The sequence below is a fragment of the Schistocerca serialis genome, chromosome 2 (genome assembly GCF_023864345.2).
Source record: "Schistocerca serialis cubense isolate TAMUIC-IGC-003099 chromosome 2, iqSchSeri2.2, whole genome shotgun sequence".
NCBI lineage: Eukaryota > Metazoa > Arthropoda > Insecta > Orthoptera > Acrididae > Schistocerca > Schistocerca serialis.
The window spans coordinates 203,980,994-203,995,717 of record NC_064639.1 but is presented as its reverse complement, the minus strand read 5'-3'; the positions used below and the strand labels follow the sequence as shown (position 1 = coordinate 203,995,717).

Sequence of the window (14,724 nt, the reverse complement as noted above, 5' to 3'; positions counted from 1 at the left end):
GGAGAAAACTGGTGATTGAAATGCCATGAGAAGATCCCGTCGCAACGAAAAACGCCTTTGTTTTAATGATTGTCACTCCAATTCACGTATCATGTCTGTGGCACTATCTCCCGTATTTCACGATAATACAATACGAGCTGCTCTTCTTTGTACTTTTACAATATCATCCGTCAGTCCCACCTAATGCGGATCCCACACCACACAGCAATACTCCAGAATACAGCGGACAAGCGTGGTGTAAGTAGAATGAGATTTACACTCTGCAGCGGCGTGTGCGCAGATATGAAACTTCCTGGAAGATTAAAACTGTGTGCCGGACCGAGATTCGAACTCGGGACCTTTGCCTTTCGCGAGTAAGTGCTCTACCATCTGAGATACCCAAGCACGTCTCACGCCCCATCCTTACAGCTCCACTTATGCCACAGCTTTACTCCGCCAGTACCTTGTCTCCTACCTTCCAAACTTTACAGAAGCTCTCCTGCGAACCTTGCAGAACTAGCACTCCTGAAAGAAAGGATATTGTGGAGACATGGCTTAGCCACAGCCTGGAGGATGTTTCCAGAATGAGATTTTCAAGTGTTCTAGAGCACTTGCCCGCGAAAGGCAAACGTCCCGAGTTCGAGTCTCGGTCCGACACACAGTTTTAATCTGCCAGGAAGTTTCGTGATGTAAGTAGTCTCTTTAGTACACCTGTTGCACCTTCTGTGCACTTCGCGACTTCCAGCAAACTTTAAAGGCAATTTCACATCTTTTATAAATATTTTTTGTTCATAGGCTTAACGTCAAATATTTAACACATTCACTCATTTTCAAAGTTAGAATTTGGCCGGCCGGGGTGGCCGAGCGGCTCTAGGCGCTACAGTCTGGAACCGCGCGACCGCTATGGTCGCAGGTTCGAATCCTGCCTCGGGCATGGATGTGTGTTTTCCTTAGGTTAGTTAGGTTTAAGTAAGTCTACGTTCTAGGGGACTGATGACCTCAGAAGTTAAGTCCCATAGTGCTCAGAGCCATCTGAACCATTGTGAATTTGAAGGTGTTTCATGCATGGGAGTTGGATTCTTTACAGAACTGTGGTTCAAATGGTTCTAAGCAATATGGGACTTAACATCTGAGGTCATCAGTTCCCTAGGCTTAGAATTACTTAAACTTACCTAACCTAAGGACATCCACGCCCGAGGCAGGATTTGAACCTGCGACCGTAGCAGCCGCGTGGTTCCGGACAGAAGCGCCTAGAACCGCTCGACCACAGCGGTCGGTCAGAACTGCGATTTAGAAGTAATTGGTTACTTGAAAATGTTTTATGGAACTGCAGCTAGCAATTCATATAATCAAGATGACAATCAAACCATTCAACAGCGGAAGAACTATGATTTCATACCAATAATCAACTTTTATTTTTATACGAGAGGCGTTCAATACATCTACAGCTGCATAGATAATCCCGCAAACCACCATAAGGTGCGTGGCGGAGAGTAAGCTGTACCACTACTTGCCATTTCCCCTCCTGTTCCACTCGCAAATAGAGCGAGGGAAGACGGCTGTCTGTACGCCTCCCTATGAGTCCTAATTCATCGTATTTTATCTTCGTAGTCCTTAAGCATGATGCGTCTCAACGGGAGCAGAATCGTTCGGTAGTCAGCTTGAAATGCCGGTTTGAGTTACCGAAGCATCTCCGTAACACTTAAGTTTTGTTCGAACCTACCGGTAACAAATCTAGAAGTAATGCAACTCATTCCTTCTCGGCCAGTTTCGGTTGAAAAAATGGGGAATTCGTTGTGGGACATCGTGGAATATTCCCGCTTCACCTCAATAGTTTCATGAAGTTCCGTTAGGTGTCGTCGCTATCCGTAGACTTCTAAGGGGCGTCTGTAACTGATGTGCATTCCAAGCAGAGAGCTGTCATTGAGTTTCTTTTTGTCGGAAAACCAGAGCACGGCAGATATTCATAGGCGCTTGCAGAACTTCTACGAAAAGATGGGAGAGAACAAAAGTACGATGAGTCGTTGGGCGAGGCGTCTGTCACCATAGCAACAACGTCGCATAAACCTGTCAGATCTCCTGCGCGCCGGCCGGCCGCATACAACTGACTCCTGCAATGTTGGAACGTGCGGACACACTCATTTGAGGTGATCGACGGACCGCAAACAAACACCTCACTGCTCAATTGGATGTCTCTGTTGGTAGTGCAGACACACTCAGCGAACCTGTTGGTGTATTCATAAGTGTGTGGAACCATGCAGGCGTACATGCCCTCCCTGTAAGATTGAGTAAGGCTGTCCTATTGAAAGGAGATTACACTGAAAAATAGGGTATTGTAGACAAAAGAGCGGCGAATAATATCATGTATTGGAATCCTGAATAAAACCAACATGCTTTCTTTTTTTTTTTTAAAAAAAAAGTGTTGCATTACTTATTGAACGCCACTCGCATTCTAATATTGCTCACCCATTCTTAGTTCGATAAAGAATTAATTCGCCTGTAACCCCTGCTGCAGGAAACATGAGGGAGCAACAAGATAACATACGGTACAGTTATGAGCAACTGAACTGATGTGTGTTGGAGCCACGGCGGACGGAGTAGTTCGTCGTGTCACATGACGTGTGTCAGACTTCCATTGACTGTCGAACTCAGTCTATCACATTATGGACAACTTAGAAGTTTTCATTGCGGTCCTAACGCACGGGACACTCCATCTCTGAGGTTGTGCAGACTCTAGGTTTTTCACGCAACACCGTGTCAAGGATGTATGGGTCTTAACACATACAGTTGCGACATCCATGCTCGTTTTTGTTACCCATTGCAACAGCAGCGTGCACCGGACAGCAAGCCGAAAAGCTGACTAAGGTGCCTCGTGAGTCCGGATCTCATCGTTAATCCCTGCTAGTCGATTCTTTATTAAAGAACCGAACTCCCATGTACAAAACGTCGTATCTCCCAAACTATGTGGGCAAGTGATACAATTTTGCAGGTACATTCAGTAGTGTTTGTGTACATTAATAGCATATTATCACATCATTCCATATTCAACCAATAACGATACGAAACACTGAAAACCGCATTCTTCTTGCTCCTGGAAGCCTTGAGACAGGCAACCTGCAACTAGGATTCATTTAGTAGTTTAGTAATATGGATGGTTTGTATGGCGGCCTCTACAAACGGGAGTGTCTATAACACAATAAACTGTGGAAACAGAAAAAAAAGAAGGAACCATACTGTCTGTTTGAGATGTCTAATACGAAACAATGGTAACGAATAATTATCGGCAGAAACTTATCAGGAACTTAAGTAAAAACAACGTTTTTATCAAAGGGAAACAGAACTTCAACTGAAATTGCCTGGCAAAGTAAAACTGATTGTCAGGCCAGGACTCGAACCTAGGACCTTTGCCTTTCGCTGGCAAGTGCTTTACCGAATGGGCTGTTCAGGAACGACTAACTATCCGCCCTCACAGCTTTACTTCCACCAGTACTCCACTACTACATTCCAAGCGGTGAGAGCGGATCGTGAGTAGTGCTTGGACAACTCAATCGGTAGAGCAGTTACCGGTGAAAGGCAAAGGTGCCACGTTCGAGTCCCGGCCCGTCTTACAGTTTTAATCTGTCAGGAAGTTTCAACTCAGCGCACACTCCGCTACAGAGCGAAAATCACTGTGAAAACTGCAACTGTTTGTTTGACTGCGAAACCAAACTATTTGATAGTGACCTGTATTAAAACAATGAAATCTGTGATGTTTTTCTGTCCATTGCTCAATACAAACTATGACTTTATGTTTAGTGTGTCATCTACAGTTAGTGACGTTCGCTATCGGTTCCACCTGACTTTTCAGAATATTATAACGTAAACATTGGTTACAATGGTTCCTTTGCACCAATAGTAATAAACAGATATTTTTGCAGTACTTCTTTCACTTCGAAATGGGATATTTTGTTTTCGTGTCACTGATTTATTACTGCGATCACGTTTCACAGCATATATCTGTAGCTGAGTTTCAGCTTTCTGCTCATGCTTTTTTTGTCCCCAGAAATTAATTTCTACAACTCTGAGTTGAAAGTTGGTACCGGTATATTTTCATTAAGATACTCAACTGTTACCTTACTGTACAGGGTGGTTCAAAAAGAATACCACAACTTTAGGAATTTAAAACTCTGCAACGACAAAAGGCAGAGCTAAGCACTATCTGTGGGCGAATTAAGGGAGCTATAAAGTTTCATTTAGTTGTACATTTGTTCGCTTGAGGCGCTGTTGACTAGGCGTCAGCGTCAGTTGATGCTAAGATGGCGACCGCTCAACAGAAAGCTTTTTGTGTTATTGAGTACGGCAGAAGTGAATCGACGACAGTTGTTCAGCGTGCATTTCGAACGAAGTATGGCGTTAAACCTCCTGATAGGTGGTGTATTAAACGTTGGTATAAACAGTTTACAGAGAATGGGTGTTTGTGCAAAGGGAAAAGTTCTGGACGGCCGAGAACGAGTGATAAAAATGTAGCACGCATCCAGCAAGCATTTGTTCGCAGCCCAGGAAAATCGACTCGCAGAGCTAGCAGAGAGCTGCAAATTCCACAATCAACTGTATGGAGAGTCCTACGAAAAAGGTTAGTTATGAAACCTGAACGTCAACTACCCGAGGCGATGGATGGCCGCCAGGCAGCCCGTGACAGAGCACTTCATCACTGGCCTCCAAGAAGCCCTGATCTTACCCCCTGCGATTTTTTCTTATGGGGGTATGTTAAGGATATGGTGTTTCGGCTACCTCTCCCAGCCACCATTGATGACTTGAAACGAGAAATAACAGCAGCTATCCAAACTGTTACGCCTGATATGCTACAGAGAGTGTGGAACGAGTTGGAGTATCGGGTTGATATTGCTCGAGTGTCTGGAGGGGGCCATATTGAACATCTCTGAACTTGTTTTTGAGTGAAAAAAACCTTTTTAAATACTCTTTGTAATGATGTATAACAGAAGGTTATATTATGTTTCTTTCATTTAATACACATTTTTAAAGTTGTGGTATTCTTTTTGAATCACCCTGTATTTGTTTCTTATGGATGTTGGTCAAATAATTTATCTGATGAGAATGGGTTGCATCCTCTTCGAAGACACAAAGGTCGCGCCAGAGGTTTCTGAGATTCTGTAATCTAGGAAACGATAGAAATAACAGGAACAAGAAAATCTAGTGAGCAGAGACAGGAGATTGTATTTCAGCTCCGCTTGAGATGACGTAATATCAGCAACGGGCTTAGTGTGTTCCTTGATACAGATGCCAGTAATGGGCAAGACTGGCGACCCCAGTAGTCACTCCCCCACCACCTCACCTCTAGGTCCCCCCCCCCCCCCCCCCCCGCCCCCACCAGCGAAGACCTTTTGCGCTCAGTGCGCATGCGCAACTCCAGGAAATTTAAGACACGACCTGGAACGGATAAACAGCATCCGTCTGGATCCAGACACATCGCCAGAAGACAGCAAGTAAGCAACTTTCGTAACGTCACTTCGGAACGAACCCAGTATTCGGCTGATTTCCCGTGAAGGATTCATCAGCGCGGTTCGCCGAGAAAAGCCAGCATTCGTATACAGGGTGAGGCATCTAAGACAGGCCACCCCATATATATCCAGGATGAATAAACCTATCGTGATGCAGTTTCGTCAACTGGCGCACAGTAAGGCGAATTTTCCAACGTTCGCGAGTAATTTTTATCGTTTACAGTCGCCGAATTACGACACTGACCTTTTTTTTCTAACGGAGCTATGTACTCTTTTCCTGTGGCATTTGAAAGAAGCTTCTAAGAGAACATCGACGTAGCATGTATACGACTTGATCAGATAGTATCAGGATAACAGCGCCGCAAACCACTGTCCCGCTGTCACGGGAAGAGGATCCCCAAACGTCTGCCCTATTATATCAAATGTAGAAAAACACGTAACTCAGGTATGGTTCCTGCGTTTATTATCACGGCTGTTATACCAAGTACTCAAAATGTCGACTTTCAGCATCTTTACACCTTATAAAGTGATTCCGGGGAAACAATGCTGCACGTCGAACTTAATTTGGAGTTAAGTCAGCAGGGGCCGGTGTTACACAAGGCATTTCATGCCTTCGGGAATCGTCGGTGTTTCCTGATGGAGGGACAGTGGTTCGTGACGTTGTTACCTGAATATTAATAGCTCAAGTCCCATACATGTTACGTAGCTGAAGTTCTCGCTTAAGCTTCTTTCAAATGCCGCAGAAGAAAGATTGTAGCACCATTAGGGAAAAAAATCAAATCAGTGTCGTAATTCTGCGACTATAAACGATAAAAATTACTTGAGAGCGTCAAGAAATTCGCCATGTTGTCAGCTATGCCTGGGCGGTAACCGCACCTCGTTGTACTTATCCATTCTGGATAGATTTGGAGTAGCCTATTTCCCGATCAAGTCCTTCCGTCCGTTTGTCCAAGCCACCCTGCATGTGATAAAATTTAAACTGATTTATTTGCCTGTAAACAAATGTGCTGATGTACAAGACGTCGTCAGTACATACGTCAGTATACAGGGTAAACCAAAATTCACGCACTTTGGCGCGAAAGTGTAGTAAATGGACGTCAAAGGAAGACAGCCTGGCAACAATGTAATCAAATGTCTGACAGGCATCTGCATTCAATACAACGCGGGCAGTTAGTTCAGTTGGTAGAACTTTGCGTCAGAATACTCGACTGCGACTTCGTGTCTGTTATTTTCTAATTTTGATCTGTCCAATAATGGTGTAGCATATACTGTTTCTTAAACGATCCATACCTTACAACAGTTTACTTAACGTTGAAAATAGCCGTCATTTGTCAGACACGTCAAAAATATTCATGGAGGGTAATTACCAGTAAAAATTAATTACCTGTCATGGGACAGAAATAACTACAAAATAAAATATATCAGTGTGGAGATGCTCAACATACATACCAAACTGAATAAGATGGACCAGTTGTAATATTTTCAATAGCGTATCAGTGACAGCATATCTTTTACCATAGCCTTATCTCTGCAGAGATATTAAATAACTGCACGTGTTTTAAGACCTGGTGTAATCGTTGTATGACGAGTAAGAAACTAAACACGATACCATGCAGTGTAAAAAACGTACACCTCGAGCCGGAATCGAAATCTCGAACTCGAGTATCCTAAAACAAAACCATACCCACTGTAATAACTGGACAGCACTGTTACACAGTGTTGAATTAAGGGACTTTTTGGGCATGTGATTACAGTGTTGAAAATTGTCTTTCTTCGACGTTGATCTTCTGCCGAAAATACGCATGGCGTGAAATTTTATTACAGTTTCGTACTGTTAGATGAAAGGATTTGCACTGTGGCATCCGAGGACAAGAATCTTGATTCAACTTCTCTCATGCGTAATCTTACAACCTCGGCTCTGCCACCGTTGTAAATTTATTTTAATGCACTTCTCTCGTCTCGTGTGATATATTGGTGAAAAATATTTTGCCAGTAAGTAAAAAAAAATATTTTGGCTATACTTTATCTAGTCGAATTGTTGTCCAGTCAGTTCCTTTTTCAGTTTGTCTCTCTGAGTATGCACATCAGACCCGATATCGTACATGTGAACATCATGTTTGGCATGCCTAAGTACTTAATGTAGGTATAGACTGGGAACTGTAAGTATTTCGTGGTCAACGAAATGCTGTCTGTAAGAAGTTACTTAAATCAAAAATACATAATGGTTTTCGTATTCCAGACGAAAGCTTCATTTGCCCCAGCAGAATTTCCTCACAGAAGTATTTCATAGTGCGTTTATGGAAAAATGGCATTGTACACCATAGGCATGGGCTATTTATCAACACATTCCTTCAGTGTCTCTAAGACATTTAGTACTCTTTCCTGCTGATTGCATTGCTTTTCTGTGTAGATGTTCCAGCATAATTTACTATCGAGGTGTATGTTTAACAATTTCATAGAGTGATTGAGTTCATTTTGTCCAGTATTTCCTATGGTTGGCCATACTAACATCAGTACCCATTTCTCAAAAACTATTTGTTCGAATCACATTTGAAGCGCGCACAGGTTATCATATCTTCTTCAATGTGTATAGGACAGTAGAATTTTTATCACAGTAGAAATTCACAGAAAAGTATGTGACCTAAAAAATTGGTATTAGGAAAGATATAAATATTTTTCATGCCTTTTACTTGATTGCCATAATTGTAGTAAATTTTAATGTAAGTGATATAATTAATTGATTTCGTACCAAGTTTCATTGACATAGGTGCATTATTTTCAGAGGAAAGTGTATTCAAAGCTAAAAATTTCATACTTTCGGGAAAATGCGTGTCAAGTTTATAATACGATCTGTTCAATCTACAGTCAAATCTAATACTCGTTCGCGTTTCTGTATCCTCCTACTTATGTTTGGAGATCCTCCTTTGAATTCTGGCAGTTTTTGTCATTTGTACGACTCTTTCTTGGCCTCCCTCACCCTCAGCTGGTCGACTGACAGCACATCTTTCATGTTCATCCCAGCTTCTATGTCCATATCACTGTAAATTTTCAGCCAGCTGACTGACCCATCATTGAAACACAACACTGCGCCCATCCATGACATCAATTTTTGCGGCCCACAAATACTGTTTTAGGCAAGTGTTCCCACACACAATAACTGAAAGTTTCGTTGGGATTTAGAATTCTCTCGTGGATGCATTTAGTAAGCAACGTTTTGCTAGCTAAGCTTCTACATACAGACTTATTCACCTGCCCCTACCTATGGGCTTTATGCAACCCACTGCATTGCATTCCATAGTCACGTGCAAAATTTTCATACTCCTTTGCTCATTACTCCGTCTTCAGGCCACGAGTGGCCTACCGGAACCATCCGACCGCCGTTGTCATCCTCGGGGGACGATGCGGGATAGGAGGGGCGTGGAGTCAGCACACCGCTCTCCCGGTCGTTATGATGGTATTCTTGACCAAAGCCGCTACTAATTGGTCGAATAGTTGGCATCACGAGGCTGAGTGCACCCCGAAAAATGGCAACAGCGCATGGCGGCCTGGATGGTCACCCATCCAAGTGCCGACCACGCCCGATAGCGCTTAACTTCGGTGATCTCACGGGAACCGGTGTATCCACTGCGGCAAGGCCGTTGCCTTTTCTCAATACACACAAACAATTAGACCCAGAGAAAAATGAACAGGAACTTTTGGGAGGAAATGTAATGCAGTTAATACGTTTTTGCTGCAGGCCATGGTTTTTGAGTTACTACAGGAAAACACGTCTGAAGGTCACTTTTGAACATTTTTTTTCTTACATAATTTGAAACTACAGTCTGTAACGAAAACGTTATCCAGTGCAAAATTTAACTACATTATATTTCCTACAAAAAGATCCTGTTCATTTTTTCCGTATGATTAATACTTTGCTCGTAGCGAGTGACAGATTATGAATATCAAGAGTGGTATTTGAAGGTGTTGCGGGCTCCACAAACCCCCAGTTAGGGGTAGCTGAATCACTCTGCTACTGACCCTGCTAGGAGATGGTAGTCTCTATATAATGACCCATGTTTATATTCTTCACCGATTACACTAGCTCTCTGACATTTCCACCATGACTCGGGGCGCTTTGGACGGAGAAAACGGCAGGACGTAAGTACTCTGGACATGCTTGTGTGTTAACCAGTTCACGTAACGGACGTCTTTCTTACCAAATACGCTGGCGATGCCACAGAGCAATAATTACGTGTCTTACACCCAATTCCCATGGACTGGGGGACCCATTTAAAGGTCATGTGTATGGATGGTTCCGTGTCTTGTGGAGTACATTTCCGTCATTATGGCGAAAGGAGGTGTTACACGCTACTAGCTAGATGTCTGACTCCTTCCGAATGTACGATGGATCGCATTGTATTCATCAAGAAAGTAAGAATACTCTTGAGCTGTTCATGAAATGGAAACTGAAAACAATTTAAAGAGGTCACAAAGTATCCATTACGCACAAGAATTTAATGCACGAAATCCGTGTTTATAAAAATAAAATTACACAACAGTCGTTGGTAACCATCAAATACTCGATCCAGTTTTCCATTTCTCGCTTAAAGGAGTGGTTCCTTTGGTTACGCTTCGCTTTGCGCGGCAGAGGCAAGTGATATAAAAATTGTTAAAATATAAGGAACTTACCTGCTTCTTATCCACCTTCAAAAGTTGGTGCCTTATAAATAAATAGTGTACTGTTGCTGTACAATACAGACACTGACATCATTAGAAACCCTGTCAACTCGTTGTGATTCCCTCTACCACTTGTTAATAGATTTGAACAGGCTACATCCAGGTTTATCGTCATCGCGTCAGCTTGCTCTGACGACCTCAGCTATAGAGACGGAGAACAACGCTCTGTAAATTTGCGTCCACATGATGCTTTTTATCTGCCCAACTTTGCGACTGCGTATACGTTTCCAACAGCGCATCTGTACATGCGTAATTTCCTGTAAATGGAAGCCGTAAGTAAAAGCCTTCGGTGGGAAGGAGACATCAGGCACTTGTAATCACTTGTTGCTCACGTGTGTGTTGTTTGCGCTGTGTTGCTTTTGCGTGTCGGCGAAAATAATGTCTACTGATTCTGAACAGTATACTCTGTGGTTTATTGAAGATTATTGGAAAAAGAACGTGTTGTGGAACTTGTCGTCAAATGATTATTTCAATAAAACTTCGAGGAACGAAATCATTAGCACAACTGAGAAGCGTAACATCTGAACAAAAGAAATGATTGAGTATTTTACGTGTAGCCCCTCAAAAAACAACTAGAAATTGAAATGTAGAACACTGATAACGCAAAAAAATACAAATTTGGAAACACAACATCTGTTCTCCAGGAATCTGGCGCATATGGCGTTTCCGAATATGACGAGCAGGATTATTACAGTTGTGTAAACAACTTTTTATACAATAAAATACAAATGGCGCACTGAAAATTAATTGACCTTCAAATAGCGACCAAGAACCTCCCTTAAGTAACTCTATTTCAGGGATAATCACTACGACGTTTTGTTATGAAATGCGAAACAAATTGTTCAAACTGGTATATAAGTCGCCTGTTACTAGCTATTGCCAGCCTTACCGCTGTAGTTTCCCATGCAGTTCACAGTTTGATATATTATTGACATTTCAAGTATCAGTGCTCGCAATGAAGTTATACCACAAGCCATTCAATGCTGAAGCTTTTTCTGAAAGAATTAGATGAACGAGAACATTTTACGATGTGATAATTTGGTTCATACGGCCGGTCAAAGGTAATTTTTATGCCCACTTGCACGTCATTCGGACATAAATGATAGCTTGCAACCAATGGAAAACATACTAACGACGGTGTAATTAAGCTTGAAATTTTCTGTGCGCATGTCGTTTGAATCGAGGCGAAATAGGACACGTACATATGCGAAGTTTTCCCTACACCGACAATATGCGTTGTCATCCATTTTTTATACGGCAGTTGTTCTTTTTACATGTCAATGTTTTCACAATGAAAAGGGACAAGAAGGGAGATGCGCTGCCCAAGAATGCAACAGAGACAAATACGAGAGTAATTTACTGTAATTAAACAAACAGCTGACTGAAGATAGCGTTGCACGGTGCAGACATCTGGTATGTCACTACTGCACGATTGTCAACCTTTGAGTCTATATAAATAATAATAATAATAATAATAATAATAATAATGTCCTTGCGAAAGTGGAGACTGATTAGGATCATCATCTATCAAGGAACACGGAAAGTGAAATTAATAAGATAAAGTAACGAATCAGAGCGAGCCGAGCACGAACACAATCAGTGTAATTCGATTCGTGGAAAAGAGCGCGAACTCATCTGTTTCCTCTAAGCTTCCCCGACAATTAACACTGCCCTCAAATTAACAGCGACAAACAGATCCGTGAGGTCTTTCCATAAGAATTAACTCTACAAAGTCCGCGATATCCTTGCGACGCTCAGAGAGAAATTTGTCTGACTTCTCTTAGCGTCTTAGATCTCCGTAACAAAGTGAAACGTTAAACGCTGAACGCAAAATGTTGACAGGAAACTGTTTGTTTTTATTTCTCGTCTTCTCTAAGCCCTACATGTTAATATGTAGCGGAAAAGTAATATGGTTGACCATACTACCACTAGATGAAAGACTCTTTAATTTATAATGTACATACAAGCTTCGACAACAATCTGATGCCTTCGCCCACTTTTTGCAATCTTTCGGAAGAAGAACTGTGAGTCTGCCGAGCTCATTCAAGATAGTTGAGCCTGTGATATTACATTTATATTCATGTCACGGTGAACACACTGGCTCTCCGGGTAGCATACACCTCAGGCTCAAATCGACAACTGAGTCTACTACCTGCTACTACCGCGCACTCACTTATTTCCATTTTGTATTTCAGGTGAAATTTATTGGCAAAGCTTATAATATACTGAAGAATGAAGTATTACACTTGTCCTACTTACCTAAATAACAGCCGTGATTGTACACAGAACAATAATTGTACAGTAGGAGAATATATGCGTTCGACGATATCGTGAATAATTATTCACCTTCACGTGCGCGTTAATATATTTAAAGACATCATACCTTGGCCAATGTTAATTCTGACTCTCTCTATATGAAAAATGCTTACGATAATGGCAATTTAGTAAAAACAATACGCAATGAAGACATTTCCAATAACTGCTTGTTACAGAAGCTATTTCTGTTGTTTTGGCACAGTAAACAAAAGTTCGCGATCAGAAACCGTGTTCGGCGAAGCATTATACTATTACGCTAAAAATCATTGGCAAATAAATAATACAAAATGAAATGGTTTTGTCAATACATGTCAAAGGGCACTTATTTCAAGACTTGGTCACAAATGCTGGTTTTGAAAGACGATAACTTCCTAACTTGTAGTGACATCTGACAAACCAAATTTTCGTAATAAAAAATAGTCCACGTGGAGTGACCTCCACAGACATGATGGTTTTAGTCGAAAAACGAGTAGTCAACAAGTGTGATGGTTCCTTGTAGATATCCTTGTACACAAATATCACAATGCTTAATTTAAGGGAAAGTGAATGCAACAGTCTTAACTTGGTATTACTCATATACACTAGAGAAAGGCGAAGTGGTGGGGGGTGGGGTATCTGACAAACTAATTTACAGTGAAACTGACCAAGCTCCACAATTTCATATTACTCTAACAGTAGCCACAAGTAGGGCCTCTATAACCGCTAGTGGAATTACAATTTTCTCAATAAACAGAGATTGGTTTTAGCAAGGACCAGGAATACTACAATTATGTGATCTATTGCCAAGATATACTACGATCTCTCGACAACTCTTTGAGCGACACCATGCTTCCACGGTACATATAATTTATTCCCAAGGATATGATGAAGCAAAAGCAATACCAACCTTACCCAGTAAAGCTTTTTAATCTGTCAAATGAACTGTATCACATATAGTACACCTTGCCATGTTGTTTTGCTCCCCCCAGCCAATACTGCAATTTCATACATCCCCTTATGTCTCCTAATGCAAGATTTTAAGCATGAAAGGCAGGCAAGTTTACTTGACAACAAAAATCAAAATGTGGTGCAAATCCAACGAGAATCACTTTTTAAGTGCAATTGAGCAACAGGTAGAAAAACTTTACTTGTGAAAGTGCCAAAGAGTTTTCCTAAAACAATTGAGGATGTATTTTAAACTAACATAAGTCCCATGAACAAAATTGAAACAAGAAAAACGAGATTATCTGGCACAAGAGAGAAATTGCCCATATGCTGTAACACTACTACAGTACCACTAAAACATGTGTTCATGGCTAGTTGTCAGAGAATCCACTTAGCTAAATATCTGTTCACAAATACATTTTTAAACAATTTTGGGGAGAAATGATTTTCTACCAAACTCAACATATTAAATGCCATATACTAAGCAGCTGATACAAACTGGTTTCTATCACTAACAACCAGGTGATGATCTCTGCAGATCTTTGATATCAACAGGATTAGTGGTAAGTTTCTTATTAAACTACTAAAAATTTTCAATTAATTTTGTAAAAAAACACTTTAAACATATATCTGAATCAGTTTTAAGTAAAAAAGAAAAAGAGACTGTCACACTACTGTAATGAAAGTTATTGCCACATAACAGGGCAAAAACTTATAAGGAACATCAAAAAAGAAACACTCACAAAAAGAACTAATGTTGAAGTTTCTTAGATGGAAGTACTAACAGGAACAAAATGAGCTTTGGCCTGCTGTGATGAGTTATAGGTTGAATGGTAAGCATACCAAAATAAATTTATAATACGAGTACTGTGACCTGATGGATCAATTTTTAGTGACTAAATAACATCGTAGACTAGGTCAGAATCTGTTTACAAGAAGTTGATGGAAGCTTGTCTGATGAGAATTTTCTGCCACATTTGTTTCTTGTTAGTGTGCAGTGTGACTGGAAAGCTATTTTTTAGGTCTGTGACATTTTGAAAATTCTTCCCCAGTGCCAAATTCCAAATCAAAAATATAACTTACCTCTCAGGTACAGGAAAAATAATGGCCTGCAGTTTGTGAGTAATGTTTATTCAGTTTACCATATACTTGCAAATACATTTTTTCACACAATTTAATCTCTTAAGGCATGCTGGAAGAAGACTGAAAGAGAAGCTAGCAAAAGACAAGCAGGTATCATGTAGTATGAGTGTAGAATAGCAAAACAAAGGGAAAGATGCTAAAACTGATG

General features: G+C 41.1%; 1 pseudogene; it reads right to left on the bottom strand.

Annotated features, from left to right (window-relative positions):
* Nucleotides 1-9,002: 9,002 nt before the first annotated feature.
* Nucleotides 9,003-9,120, bottom strand: LOC126458806 (5S ribosomal RNA; annotated as a pseudogene).
* Between the last annotated feature and the right edge of the window lie 5,604 nt (nucleotides 9,121-14,724).